This window comes from Mus pahari, chromosome 4 (assembly GCF_900095145.1).
Source record: "Mus pahari chromosome 4, PAHARI_EIJ_v1.1, whole genome shotgun sequence".
NCBI lineage: Eukaryota > Metazoa > Chordata > Mammalia > Rodentia > Muridae > Mus > Mus pahari.
The window spans coordinates 14,081,174-14,096,569 of record NC_034593.1 but is presented as its reverse complement, the minus strand read 5'-3'; positions in this window follow the sequence as shown (position 1 = coordinate 14,096,569).

Here is a 15,396-nt window from a genome sequence, read left to right as displayed (position 1 = left end):
AAAAAAAAAGGATTATAGACAGAGGGGTTATACAATCAAAGCACATGATATACTAGAAAGAATTTGTCTGTGAAACCCTAGACCATATATGATGAACTTACACTAATTAAAAATACTATGAAATCATAAAAAAATAAAGGAGAAGAATGTGATGGAAAGAGAGAAGAGAAACAGAGTTGAACAGCTTGAAGTATGTTTATAAGTCGAAAGTCAAGTGGGTATAACTCGTTGACCATACTTGGTTACTTTAAGAGGCAACCATAAGAGGGAAATTTACTAAATAAATTATCAGGAAAGTTGTCTGTGAGCAGATACCTTATTAAAATGCACATTCTACATCAAGGAACACACAGTAGACAAATTCTGTCTGGTTTTCCCTAAAAGAATAGATTTGAGAGCCCAAATGGACATTTATACATTTCCCATGCACGGACATCTCAGGTCCCATAGTACTATTCAACACACACACACACACACACACACACACACACACACGTGCACACACACACACACACACACATACACACTATGCAGCAGCTAAGTTGGAGTTTTCTGTTTAGCTTTGTTGCAGTCTCAACCCTAGAGGATAAAGAACTTGGAAAGCAGTGGGATAAAGAGGGTGAGGAGGGCTGTCCTATGAGCATGACTTATCTCTCCCTATTCATGTCCCTCAACAGAAGTCTGGTGGACACAGGAGAAAGGTGACAGGAAAGGGGAATGTAAACCTGATGTAAGGCAAAGGAATAAACTGGATTAACAGAGGTGGAACTTTTATGCCTAAAAGTAACAAATGGCCTGTTAGGTTTGTGAGAAATGCTGACTGAAGAACTGAAGGGGATTTAAAACACACCAGCTTCAGCAAGCAATAGGAGGAAACTCACCCCGTTCCTCCTTATACCTCATTGGATTATAATTCTTCAGACTCTCTTTGCTTACTCACAGACGATAGTTTCAGAATGTTTTCATGCTGAATGGCAATGATTCTTTTTCCTGAACTATGATTAAAGAATTAGAATTCCTATATTATCCTTAGAAATTCTCTTAATATATAAAAATAGGCTCTGGAGAAAAAATGAAAATAGTTTTAGATAAAATTATAATCAATGAAAGACATGGTCATTGAAGGTATTTTTTTTTTTTTTTGTCCCTGACTAAGGGTATAAGGAATGTATCAAGTAGGCTGAAATCAACTTTAATTGTCTTTCACCATGAACACTTTGTACAGTGTACAGTGTGTAGTGTACATCATGTAGTGGACACTGGACAGGCCATTGTTCCTGCTTCCTAGACGCATCAGGAATCAGTTTTCTGATGCCTTCTTCAATATAACTTTCCTGGATGTCACTCACACTGATTAACCTGCAGTAGCTCTCATATCCAAATATTTTCTCTGCTACTTATTTACCCAGTTTATCCCAAGCCCTCACCTTTTTTGAACCTGCTCCTGTTCACAATGACCCTGGTTTTTGAACATCTGTGATTTCATCCTGTTCTAACTTATGGCCTTGCCAAAACCTTGAATCCTACTTGTATCTAGAACACAGAATAGAAAAGTTAATGTTAAATCAAAAAATAAATACCGTTTCCACAAGTAGGTCCAAGGTCAACCACTGACCCATAGAGTCCTTTATTTATGTATCTGATGTAAATGCTATTTTAAAAAGATTAGGGGGTTACTTTGTGTGGAGGTAGGGTGGGGTGGAGATAGGGATTGTCTCACAAAAGCTGTTTATGTCCTGCTTTCTCAATTGTGAATCTGTAGTCATCAGTACCATGCCAAAGTAACTTCCTTGCCCTTTATAGTCAGTGCAAGCACAGGTCATGAACTTCTACATGGTTTCTTGTGACAGCACAGACCAGGGACATCCGTATGGTCTCCAGAGTCAGAAAATGCCACACACCTCATCTGTGGTGGCATTACAGACCACACATATCAACAGTGTTTAGAATATAGGGAGTTCCAATGTACAACAGATATGAAATACTCATGACAAATCTTGGCCCAGGGAATTTGAGTTAAATCCAAACAGAAGGTAACCCAGAGACAAACTGAAAAGAATTGAGACATAGGAAGTATATATTTATCATCTCAAAAGAAATTTTTTTTGTTGTAGATAACAGTAACCTCCATCAGTTTCCTATTGTTTCTTCACAATTTAATACAAACCTATTGTCTTAAAACAGCACAGATTATTTTACATTAACCTCATCACCTCAGATCAAGATATGAGCAGGACTTTCAGACTTGAGAGATTGCAGCCTTTCAGAAAGTATCTGGATCTGTTGATTGACATTATCAATTTCTAGATATTCCTATCTCCAAAGCCACTACAGATGGTCTTGATACACGTGCCTACTTATCTATCAGTTTTTCTAACATTCTTTGTCATCTTTCTCTCATAAGACACATGGAGTTAGGTTGGGCTGAACCAGACAATCTCTCTATCAAAATTTACTCAATTTAATCATATATTGACGTGTTACAAGGATTATAGAGTAAGGACATCTTGGGGGTGTTTCTTTGTCTACATACATGGATGCAAAGATCAGAGTAGAGATATACAAGTTCTAATATTATAAAAGTTTGAGGCACTAACGCACTAGAACACAGTGGAAGTGAAAAGTTTAAAAATAATAGGCAAATGTCCCATGGAAACAAATTGAGAAGCCAAGTCTTGGTTCAATTTTATCATGTCTACAAGCCTTGAAACTAAATAATTATAAAATCCCAAGGAAAATGTTTTATACTCTCCTAAATCTATCTAACCTATCTATATATCTATATCTGTTACCTATCTATAAAATAATATATATTTATATGTATATAATAAATATGAAATAAAACCTGAGACTAAAATTGAGATATTTGATTAAATATCAATAAAGCATATCATATCAATCTAATATTAAAATTTGGTATTTATAAGCTGAGATACAACTTAGTGAACCTAACATGTTCCAGGTTCATGGCCCAGGTTCAACACCCAGAACCATAAAAATACATTGTAATAGAATTTATAATTTAGTAAGTAGTTTAAAGCACTTAGATGTTTGGATTTTTTATTTCTTAAAACTCCCTAGAAGGAGCATAGCTGTGGCATGAGCCTTTAATTCTAGCACTCAGTTTGTCATTGCAGGAAGATTGAGAATGAGGCATCCTGCATAACAAGAGAAAATTATGCTTTTGTGATGAGGCATAGGCATCCAGATTTAGGTCACTGGGAGTGACATCTGAATGGACATATGTCTCACCTTCACTGAGTACAAAACAGACATTTGCATCTTTTTTTTGCTGTTCTTCTGACTGATCAAGACTTTGTACCCATTGAACCATGCTCAATCCAAGCCACCTACCACTCAAGAAAACATTCGATAACTGATGCCAAATTGTATGCAGCACAGCTCCCCCAGGTAGAAAACACAACCTAGCTGTGACCCCACTCTCACAACATGAAGACTACAGACAGAATTCTATTGTAGCACGAAATCCTACTGCAACCCTAGTCCCTATCACCTGTGGACCACCTTAAGCCTTCCAAAGATTTCTGAGGATCCTTAGTGAAAACCTGCTAGTACTACGGAAGGTTTGGTTGTATGCTCAAAAACTAGTCATAACTGAGTTAGGACTAATGTTGATACTTTTTTGTATATCACTACTGGCACCTCCCCCCCCCCCCCAAGATTCAAAATTCAACATGGTTCAATAGGTCCTAAGCCTGAGAAGTCAGAATAACAGCAGAGATGCAAATGACTGTTTTGTACTCAATGAACGTGAGATATATGTCCATACAAATGCCACTACCAGTGATCACAAAAGCACTAATAACATCAATGGCCAGGATAATACATTCTGCCAAAATGGGTACTTGCATATTAATAATACTTAAGAAAAGCAACTTAGATGACATACAAAACAAAGCTTTTTAAAATAGCACTTATAAATATGTTCAGGAAACCAAAGTGGATATGAGTAAATATAATTAAAACCAGAAAAATACAAAGTTGAATGAAAGAAGAAAGACAATTGACAGTATAAATGTGGAATTTTAAAAAGTTTCTGTAGAAATATCGGCTGAATTAAAAATGTGAAATTAAAAATTCAGTAATTCAAAATTTTAAACTCCGTGGATTTACCAATAGAATAGATCGATTAAATGAGAGACCAATAATACTTGAAGACAACATAGAGGAATGAAATAAGCCAAAGAAAATGATAAATCTTTAAAAATACAAACAAAAACATTAGAACATACAATCATATATGGTTACTCTGAGCAACCATAAAAGACTAAACCTTAGGGACTATAAGTGTAGAAGACAGAGAACAGCCTCAGGTGAAAGGCATAGAAGATATTTTCAACAAAATCATAGATCTCCTAAATATAAGGAAATAGATGCCAATCAAGGCATACAAAACCAAATAGAAAAGAACACCCACCTCAGATCATATAGTAGTCAAAACTCTGGATGAAGAACATAAAGAAAGGGCTTCTAAAGCACAAAAGAGAGACCAAGTAAAATATAAAGGGAAGCCCATCAGAATAACTGCTGATTTGTGAATGCAAGATTTAAAATCCAGCAGTGCTTGGACTAACATTCTATAAGTTCTGAAAGACTACAGATGTCAGACCAGAATACAGTACCCTCCAAACTATCAGTCAGAATAGAAGAAGGAAAAAATAATTCCATGATTAAGTCTTGTTAAAAGAACTTGTGTCCATTAGCTCTACAAGGGGTACCAGAGGGATACTTGGAAGTTGAGAAATGGGCAGGTATATACAGGTTGTGACAGTAAAATATCATATGTTAGGTTAATGACTAAACAAAGAAAATCTAGTGAAACAAAAATCAATCATATAACAGGAATCAATATACATCATTTAATAAAAACATTACACACCAAAGTTCTCATCTCTTCACTCAAAAGACACAGACTAACTCACTGGGCTAAAGAAACAGGATCCTTCATTTTACTTCCTTCAAGAATGATTAAAAGCTCCTGAGAGTGAAAGTATGACAAAAGCACTCTAAGCAGATGATTTTAAACTTGGAAGCAAATGAGGAGTTGCTATTCTATTATCTGACGAATAGACTTTAAATCGAAATTTCATAAGATATGAAAAAGGTCACTTCATGCTTATCAAGAGATCAATCCTAAACAAGTATACTCCAAACTTCAGTGCACATAACTTCATAAGGGTAATATTTATAAACATGAATCAACAAGTTAACACTCATTAAAAATAAATGATTTCAATACCACACTTCTATCAAAGGTCAGATTACTCACTGAGGTCTGAACCCCGATAGTCATAATTCACCTACATGTCACAGTAGGCGTTCCTTCATGCTCCTGGAATTCTGGCCCCTGCCTAAGGTACAACCTCCCACAGCCCCCCACAAGAGAAGCATGGTCAGTAGTCACAGAAGCAATGACCCAAGCTTCTGACCTTCAGGCTAAACTCCTCCCCAGTTACCTAGCAACAGTGAAGACCATAAAAAGGGGTGTTCAGCCTCACCTCCCTCTCTTACTCCTTTGTTTCTTTACCTCTCACTTCTCTCACCCTCTCTCCCCCCTCTCTTTTTCTTCTCCTCTCCTCTCTCTTTGCCTCTCTTTCTCTCTAGCCTTTCCTCTCCCCTTTTCTTCTTTCTCCCTTTCCCCCTGCATTTCCATAATAAAGCTCTTAAACCATAGAAAGTCCATCAAGACCCCCGCTGTGCACTCTCACCAGTGTTGGGAACCTCTTCCCTCATCCCTCTCTCATATAACCCTGGTAGCTTTAGCAAAGTAGCTCCGGGGTTCCCAGGCAGAGCTGCCCCTTGGCCACCCCCTGAAGAGTGGAATAGAGGAATGCCCACCCAGGGATGAGTGGATAGGGTAGGTAGCAGTTCTCCTACACCTGACTGACCAGGGAATGGGGAAACTCTGGAAGGGTGTGGGCCTCTTTTCCCTTCCCCCACTTCCCCTCCCCCAGGGGCCCCTTTTTATCTTGTTCCCAACAAAAAAATGACCATTCTAACAAAAGTAACTTAGAGAGTCAGTGCAATCTCAACCAAAAGCTCTAAAACACTATAGGTTGCACACAAAAAACAAAATGTAGGCCAAAAGTAACAAAATAAACTACCCAAACATGAACAAATGTGTACTAGCTGGTTTTGTGTGTCAACTTGACACAAGCTGGAGCTATCACAGAGAAAGGAGCCTCCACTGAAGAAATGACTCCATTGAGGAAATGCCTCCATTAGATCTAGCTGTAAGGCATTTTCTCAATTAGTGATCAAGGGGGGAGGGGCCATTTTAAGTGTGCCACCCCTGGTCCTGGCTTCCATAAGAAGGGAATCTGAGCAAGCCAGAGGAAGCAATCCACTAAGCAGCACTCCTCCATGGCCCCTGTATCATCTCCTATCTCCAGGTTCCTGCACTGTGTGAGTTCAGGTGCTGACTTCCTTTGGTGATAAAGTGTAACATGGAAGTGTAAGATAAAGAACCTGTGCTTCTTGGTCATGGTGGTTTTTGCAGCAACAGAAACCCTGACTAAGACAAAATGTAACTACAGTTACATGATATTGACAAAGATACTGAACATACCCTGGATACACTGAGCTAGCATCTTCAGCAAATGGTACTGGGAAAACTAAATGTCCTAGTGTATACTAATGAAATTATGTATCTATCACTTAACACACACACACACACACACACACACACACACACACACACACACACACACCTTGATCCAAGGCCTCATTGGGAAATCTGAAATGCTGAAACTGCTAAAAGAAAACCTGCACAGTGTTCTTCAAAATACAGGTGTAGGAAAAAACTTTCTGAATAAGATTTCATTTGCCCAGAAATAAAGGTCAGCACTTGACAAATAAGATGTCATAGAACTAAAATGATTATCTACATCTGAGGAAAACTTGAGTGAGGAAGAAGCCCTCAGAGTAGGAGACAATCTTTAGCAGTAATATATTAGACAGAAAATTAGTGGCCAGAATATATAAATAACTCAATAAACATTGACCCAAGAACATAAATGGCCAGGTCCATAGCTCATTTATTACTTGGGTCATTTGTATTCTTGTGCTTAACTTCAAGAATTCACTGAAATCGAGCAACTACTAAAAGGTCATGGGGAAGGTATCTTTCAAGGAGAGGAGATAGAAGCCATATTTTGTGGACAAGGTATAGAAGATAATAGAGAAAGAAGGGTTAAGTTGGGTGACGATAAGAGGGCAGGGCAGAGCAAGGAAGCATATTATAGTGAGGCATAACACTAAAGATCTTTGAAAATGCTATATGGAAATCTACTTTTGCAGAAGCGTTCTAATATATCTACATATACAAATATACAATATTTTAGATGGCGTTACTTTACGATGGGGGAAAAAAGTCCAAAACAAGATAGCGTAGGGTATCACAATAAAAGCCTTTTGTCGGGTATATGTTACCTCTTTTCTTTTTGTTTTTTGTTTTTTTGGGTTTTTTTTGGGGGGGGTTAACTTACTTATTCCTCACAACCACCTCACATGGCATCGCACTTTTATTACTCTACTTAGAGCATGAGCGATCGAGGCAGAGAGCAGTGGAAGCACTTCTCAAAAAGTGCTGGCTCGGCTTTGATGGTTTTGTGTTTTTTTAATTTTTTATTGATTATTTTATTTTATTTTTATATTTACATTACATATTTATTAGATATTTTATTCATTTACATTTCAAATGCTATTCCGAAAGTCCCCTATAACCCCCCTCCCGCATTTTTTCAAATGCTTCTCAACCATTTGGGTATTCCTCAGTTGAGAATTCCTTGTTTAGCTCTGTGCCCCATTTTTAAATGGGGTTATTTGATTTTCTGGAGTCCAGCTTCTTGAGTTCTTTGTATATATTGGATATTAGTCCCCTATCAGATTTAGGATTGGTAAAAATCCTTTCCCAATCTGTTGGTGGCCTTTTTGTCTTATTGACAGTGTTCTTTTACCTTACAGAAGCATTGCAATTTTATGAGGCCCCATTTGTCAATTCTCGATCTACAGCAAAAGCCATTGCTGTTCTATTCAGGAATTTTCCCCCTGTGCCCATATCTTCAAGTCTTTCCCCCACTGTCTCCTCTATAAGTTTCAGTCTCTGGTTTTATGTGGAGTTCCTCATCCACATAGACTTGAGCTTTGTACAAGGAGATAAGAATAGATCAATTCGCATTCTTCTACATGATAACCACCAGTTGTGCCAGCTCCATTTGTTGAAGATCCTGTTTCCTTTTCACTGGATGGTTTTAGCTCCTTTGTGAAAGATCAAGTGACCATAGATGTGTGGGTTCATTTCTGGGCCTTCAATTCTATTCCATTGATCTACCTGTCTGTTGCTGAACCAGTACCATGCAGTTTTTATCACAATTGTTCTATAGTACAGCTTGAGGTCAGGCATGGTTCTTTTATTGTTGAGAATAGTTTTTGCTATCCTAGGATTTTTGTTATTCCAGATGAATTTGCAAATTTTCCTTTCTAACTCAGTGAAGAATTGAGTTGGAATTTTGATGGGGATTGTATTGAATCTGTAGATTGCTTTCCGCAAGATAGTAATTTTGACTACGTTCCTCCTTCCAATCCATGAGCATGGGAGATATTTCCTTCTTCTGAGATCTTCTTTGATTTCTTTCTTCAAAGCCTTGAAGTTCTTATCATATAGAAGATTCGCTTCCTTAGTTAGAGTCACACCAAGGTATTTTATATTATTTGTGATTGTTATAAAGGGTGTTGTTTCCCTAATTTCTTTCTCACCCCGTTTATCCTTTGTGTAGAGGAAGGGCACTGATTTGTTTGAGTTCATTTTATATCCAGCTACTTCACTAAAGCTGTTAATCAGGTTTAGGAGTTCCCTGGTGGAATTTTTAGGGTCACTTATATATACCATCATATCATCTGNAAATAGTGAAATTTTGACTTCTTCCTTTCCAATTTGTATCCCCTTGATCTCCTTTTGTTGTCAAATTGCTCTGGCTAGGACTTCAAGTACAATATAGAATAGGTAGGGAGAAAGTGGNCAGCCTTGTCTAGTCCTGGATTTTAGTGGGATTGCTTCGAGTTTCTCCCATTTAGTTTGATGTTGGCTACTGGTTTACTGTATATTGCTTTCATTATGTTTAGGTAGGGGCCTTAAATTCCTGATCTTTCCATGACTTGTATCATGAAGGGGTGTTGGATTTTTTCACATGATTTCTCAGCATCTGGTGAGATGATCATGTGATTTTTGTCTTTGAGTTTGTTTATATAGTGGATTACGTTGGTTGATTTCCATATATTAAACCATAGGATAAAATGTTCTATAGATATCTGTTAAACCCATTTGTTTCATAACTTCTCTTAGTGTCCATGAGTCTCTGTTTAGTTTCTGTTTCCAGGATCTGTACATTGGTGATAGTGGGGTGTTGAAGTCTCCCACTATTATTATGTGAGGTGCAATGTGTGCTTTGAACTTTACTAAAGTTTCTTTAATGAATATGGCTGCCCTCATTTGGAGCATAAATATTTAGAATTGAGAGTTCATCTTGGTCGATTTTTACCTTTGTTGAGTATGAAGTGCCCCTCCTTGTCCTTTTTGATAACTTTGGGTTGGAAGTCGAGTTTATTTGATATTAGAATGGATACTCCAGCTTGTTTCTTTGGACCATTTGCTTGGAAAATTGTTTTCCAGCCTTTCACTCTGAGGTACTGTCTATCTTTGTCCCTGAGGTGGGTTTCCTGTAAGCAGCAACATGTTGGGTCCGGTTTGTGTAGCCAGTGTGTTATTATATGTCTTTTTATTGGGGGAATTGAGTCTATTGATATTAAGAGATATTAAGGAAAAGTAATTGTTGATTCCTGTTATTTTTGTTGTTAGACTTGGGATTCTGTTCTTGCAGCTATCTTCATTTAGGTTTGTTGAAGGATTACTTTCTTGCTTTTTCTAGGGCATAATTTCTGTCCTTGTGCTGATCATGTATGTATGTAGACCACATGTATGACTGGTACCTGTGGAGGTCAGAAGAGAGTATTGGGATCTCCGAAAACTGAAGTTACAGATTGTGTGAACTACTATGTTAGTGCAGAAAATTGAATCTTGGTCTCCTGCAATAGCAAGTGCTCTTAACTGCTCAGTACCAAGAACTACTTCTAAAAAGGAAAGAAAAAGTATAAGAGAAAAAAAGATTTTAAGGAAAATACATTTCAATCACTCAGATAAACAATGACTAAAGAAATCCAGAAATAATTAAAGGAACTTGAAACAAAAGTAACAAACTGAGAGGCATCACAACTGATGTGTGAGTTAACTTTGTGGTAGCTATAACAATGAATATATGGGATAAAAAGTTATACAAGCAATATTTCATTTTCCTTCTGGTTTCAGTCTTTGGTTTTATTGATTCTATAGAATGCTGAGACAGAACATGAAAATGAAAGCTTATGACAGGTGCTACTGACCTCATGAGGAAAAGGAAGAAGAAGGAATGACAGCAAGAGGCCAGCAATAACTCTACTCCCAAAGGCGATGTCCCATGAGACTGATGTCATCCAGTCAGGTACCACTTCTTATTTCCTAACCTGCTGATATCCAGGACATCGATACAGGAACTTTATGGGTAGGGGAAAACATTTTACACAACAATATATACAGCCTTGCCCCAAAGGCTGATGTCCATCTTGCAATGCAAAATGCATCCAGTCTGTCTTCATGAAATCCCATAGTCTTTGTTGAGTATTGTTCAAAATTTCAAATACAAAGTCTTACCCTTTGATTCCCTGTAAATTAAAAAAAAAGTTGCATACTCCTACAAGAAAATAGCACAGGATAAATACTTCTATTTCAAAGGGAGAAGTGGTGGAATAGAAAAGCAGGGTGAGAACAAAGCAAGGCTAAAGTGTATCTGGCAAACATTAAGTCCTGTGTCTCACATCAGGCATCTATAGCACATGGTAGGATGTGATCTCCGAAGCCTTGGGCAGACTTACTTCTGTGGCCCTGGGCAGACTCACTTCTGTGGCCCTGGGCAGACTCACTTCTGTGGCCTTGCTAGGTGAAATCATAAGGCCCCCTCCCTTGTCTGGCTACACTCATGTCTGCATCTATTTTTAGCAGATGTCCTGGGCATCTCCAATATCCTAGGACTTAGTCTTCACTTGTATAGCATCACTCAGGTCACTTTCAGAGTTCATCTGCAGGGACTCTAACCTTGTCTACACCTTTTCTGATCTTCAGTTGACCCACCCTATGGCCAGAAAAGCTAAGTTTTCTCAGATCAAAAGATATTCCAAAGATATGAGTTGGGTACCAGGGTACTCCAGGCATTTGCAAGATCAGTGCAAACAAAACACTTCTCATTTTTATTGTTAAGTCAAGTGTGTAAATATCATGAGGTAACATTAGGTTAAGCAAATACGAGTACATCAAGGGAATACAACTGCTGTTAGGTCTTATTTTTTGCCATATGAAAAAAGCCAGAAATATTCTTCACAGGTCTTTGTCTTTCACAGACAAATAGTGCAGACGTGCTGGGGTGTTCCCTCCATGTTTTTGTTTTCAAGGGCATTCACATAACATTGTTTATGTAATTCTTTCTAGATGGCCATCTTGTGAGAAGAAAAATCTGGACTTGTTCCCATTCATAGTTCATAATAAGTTCACAGCTTCCTTACATAGGCTCCCACATTCTTCAGGAAAGCTTTTTGAAATCGGGTTTGAACCTTCCATGACCCCAAACTCTTGTATTTTTCATGCCTATAAATATCATCGTCATGTAGAGGATGCCAAGATCTGCCTTCAGCCTGAGCAATACAAAGGTCTCTGAGAGTAGAGCTACATTGGCTCCTCTACTCTTTGGCTGCCTGGAGTAGTTGAGCACAGCTAAATGAATCCTACGGAAATACCTTCTAGGTGATCCTATGCAAGTGAGGTGGCTTGTATGTTCTCAGTCCTTAAGGGGAAGGATTTCTAATGAGTTTCCTCTTTTACTCTCTTGAATCTGTGGTGAGTGCCACTGAACAACTCCTGCAAGTCCCTCAAAGCATCTCTCCTCTTTCCCATTCAAAACAGTTTGATTCCTTTGAGTAAGACTAATCTCTTCAACAACCTCTCTATTCTACAGCCCCAACTTTATATAAATATGTATGTATGTAAATATGTATATATATATATATGTAAATATGTATATATATATACATATATATATGTATATATATATATATACATATTCTGACTAAAGCACAAGATTATAAACCTTTCTGTTTTGGACTCCTAATTCTGGCTAGCAACAGGCAAGAATAAATATGAAATAGCTTGAATACTCCATTGTTTAAATTTTTCTGTGAGATTATTCAGTACATCACTTTGAAATTTAGTCTCTCATTAAGTTTTAGAGCATCAACAAGATATAGACTATTCTTTAGCACATTATAACATGAGTGGCCTTCAGTTAAATTCCTAACTTAAATTATCACTATTTTCCTGAAACCTCATAAGCCTGGTCTTCTGAGAGTATCCTCTGGTTCTCATTAGAATTGACCATTAAGCTTTGCCTAAAGCACCACAGTCTTTCTGTAGCCCTTTGACTAACATTTTCCAATTCCTCCTTCACAGACTTTCCAAATTTAAGAACGGTATGGCCAAGCTTTGCATCAGAAATAAGCCCTAGTACTCTGATCCAAACTTTGTGCAGTAGTTTACTTCTCAAAGCTGATACCAAGATGCCTGATAGAAAATGTTAAAGAAGAGAAGCTTTCATGGATTTAGTTCCATAATTCCTGTTCAAGAATTGTGGGCCCATGGTGAGGCAGAATGAGACTGAAGACATATGCCACAAGTAGTAAGCTTACCCCATGCCACATGGGATGGAGCAAGTAGTAGGTAGTGTTAAAAAGAAAGATCTGAGAGACAGAAAAAGGAGAGGCCCAGAATGAGATAAAATCCTAAAGGATATACTTCCACCTCTAGCAAAGCATGGTCTCTATTAGGTCTCATCTATTAAATGCTTTAGAACTCTTAAAACAGCACCATAGGTTTTATATTTTTGGGCAAATAAACCAAGCAGCAGAGCAGGCCAAGTTGTTCTGAGAGGTTTATTATGCGGGAATGGGAGGGGGACAGAGTGGCGAAGCAGGTAGAAGAGTAGAGAAGAGGAGAGAGAGAGAAAGATGGGGAGAGAAGAAAGAGGAGGAGGGGGTGGCTTCCTATTTTATACAGAAAATGAAGTCACACCAGTGAGGGCGGGAACTGAGCCAAATGCATTGTGGGATTGAAGGTTGTTGTCCTGGCAACGCAGGTCGAGTGTCACATGGTTCCTGGTGCTAACATTCCTCCCTTCTTGTTATTATAAAAGAAGGGGAGAAAAGGGGAGGGGAAACCAATGGTGAAGGGGGAATGGGGCATTGTGTCTCTTAAGCTACTTCCTGCTGTTTAGGGGCATCATCAATTTTCAGGGTATATCTGGTCTTCATCATCAGAGTTTGTATGGCAATCGTCTGAGTCAGGTTCTTCTATGGACAGTGATTTCTTTGTGGGCAGCGGCTGGTAATCCTGTAACAGGAGCTGATTGACAGTTTGGTTAGAAATTTTTGTACTTGTCGCTGGCTGAAGGAATGTAGAGACAAGATTAATAAGAAAAGGGGCAATTGAGACATATTGTCTCTGGATGTGGATGGTACTTACTGGGAACTGAGCTGAGTTTTGTGGTAAAGCTTACCAGCAACTCCTATTCCCACCTGGGACCCCATGGGTCTCGACTGTAGTGGAAGAGTGTCTTGCAGAATCAATAGAAGAAGTGATTAATCAATGTCCCTAGCATGTGTATCTCACAAGACCAGTATGGGCAGCCCCCATACTTGTCTGGCCATTACTATTATCTGTAATAACCTTCTGTCTGGTCAAAGAGAAAACAGGAATAAAGGTAATAATATGCGGATGGAGCCACACAGATATAGGAATGATGGCAATCTGGATCAACTCTTGGCACCTGGCTATGGAGCAGTTTCCTGATCCTATTTGGAAAGTCTGCTTGCTGTCAGCAGACATAAGGACTACCCTTGATGGAAATGAACAGCAGGAAAAAGATGAAAAAGCCACAACTAATCTGGTGTCTCATCCAGCGAGGTCAGGTTTGGCTGTCAGGGTGAAGCCTCATTCTCTAGGATGGGGGACAGGACAGGTGGTCTTGATGTCTTCCAGAGCTTAACAGAGCACGGTCCTGTTAGGGTTGATGTGTATGAAGAGGAATCATCTTTAGGTGAGGGAATGAAGGGTTTTAGGTGGGACAGGTGGACCCATTGAGAGAGTCCCTCAAGTTTAGCAGCTGTAGGAGTTACGAGGATTAACTTAAAAGGACCCTGCCACTTTGGAGAGAAAGGTGAAGGTTGATGACCTGGAGGAGATAAAAGGATTTGATCTCCAATTTTAACAGGTAATGAGCAGGAACCAGAATGTGGTTGAGGTAGGTGATGGTCAGCAAAGTTCCACAAGAGAGAGCGAAGATGAGAGAGTAATGTGGTAAGCGAATGATCTGGAAGGGAGAATGCTTGGGCGAGAAGCCAGGAGTTAGGACTGGACATCCATACATGAGCTCAAAAGGTGAGATGAGGAGAGGTCACTTGGGGAGAGCTTGCAGTCTGAAAAAGAGAGAACTCTAGAGGGAGGTAGAGTCTGTAATCCTTTATACATTAGTAGCTGTGACAGGTTATGAGAAGAGATGATCTAAAGGTTAGTTTTTGTCAGGTATGCCACAGGTGCAAAAGAAGGTCCTATTTGATGGCCCAAGGCTCCAAGGGATAATCCTTCCTTTTCTGTTACATAGAGGGAAAAAGGATGAGTCAGATCAGGAAGATGTAAAGCTGGGGCCCTAAGGAGGGCCTGTTGGAGCCTTTGAAAGGGCTTGGTAATTGGTTTTAAAAGAGGTTTGTGGGCAGGGCCTGACACTGCTTCATATAGAGCCTGAGAAAGAAGGGAAAAGGAAGGGACCCACGAACATAAAAAACTGGCTATTCCTAAGAGTGACAAAATTTCTTCTTTTGTTGATGGAACAGTTAGAGACTGAATCAGATTCTTTCTGTCTAATGTAATAGCCTTATGGGTTGGGGTGATTGTTAGTCCCAAATAGGTAGTCCCTGAGGAGTGGACAGTTGGACTTTAGAGGGTGAGACCCTGTAGCCACGATTAGAACGGAAATTCAGAAGAGCCACGGTGTCAGGCTGGCTGATTTCTAAAGAGCAGCTACAGAGAAGGACATCATCTGCATAAAGTATGATCTTCGATTTAGGAAGAGACAGAGATAATAGGTCAGAAGCCAAGGCCTACCCAAACAGGTGTGGGCTATCCTGGAATTCCTGAGGTAAGACAGTCCAGGTCAGTTGGGTAGAAAAGTGGGTATCAGGATC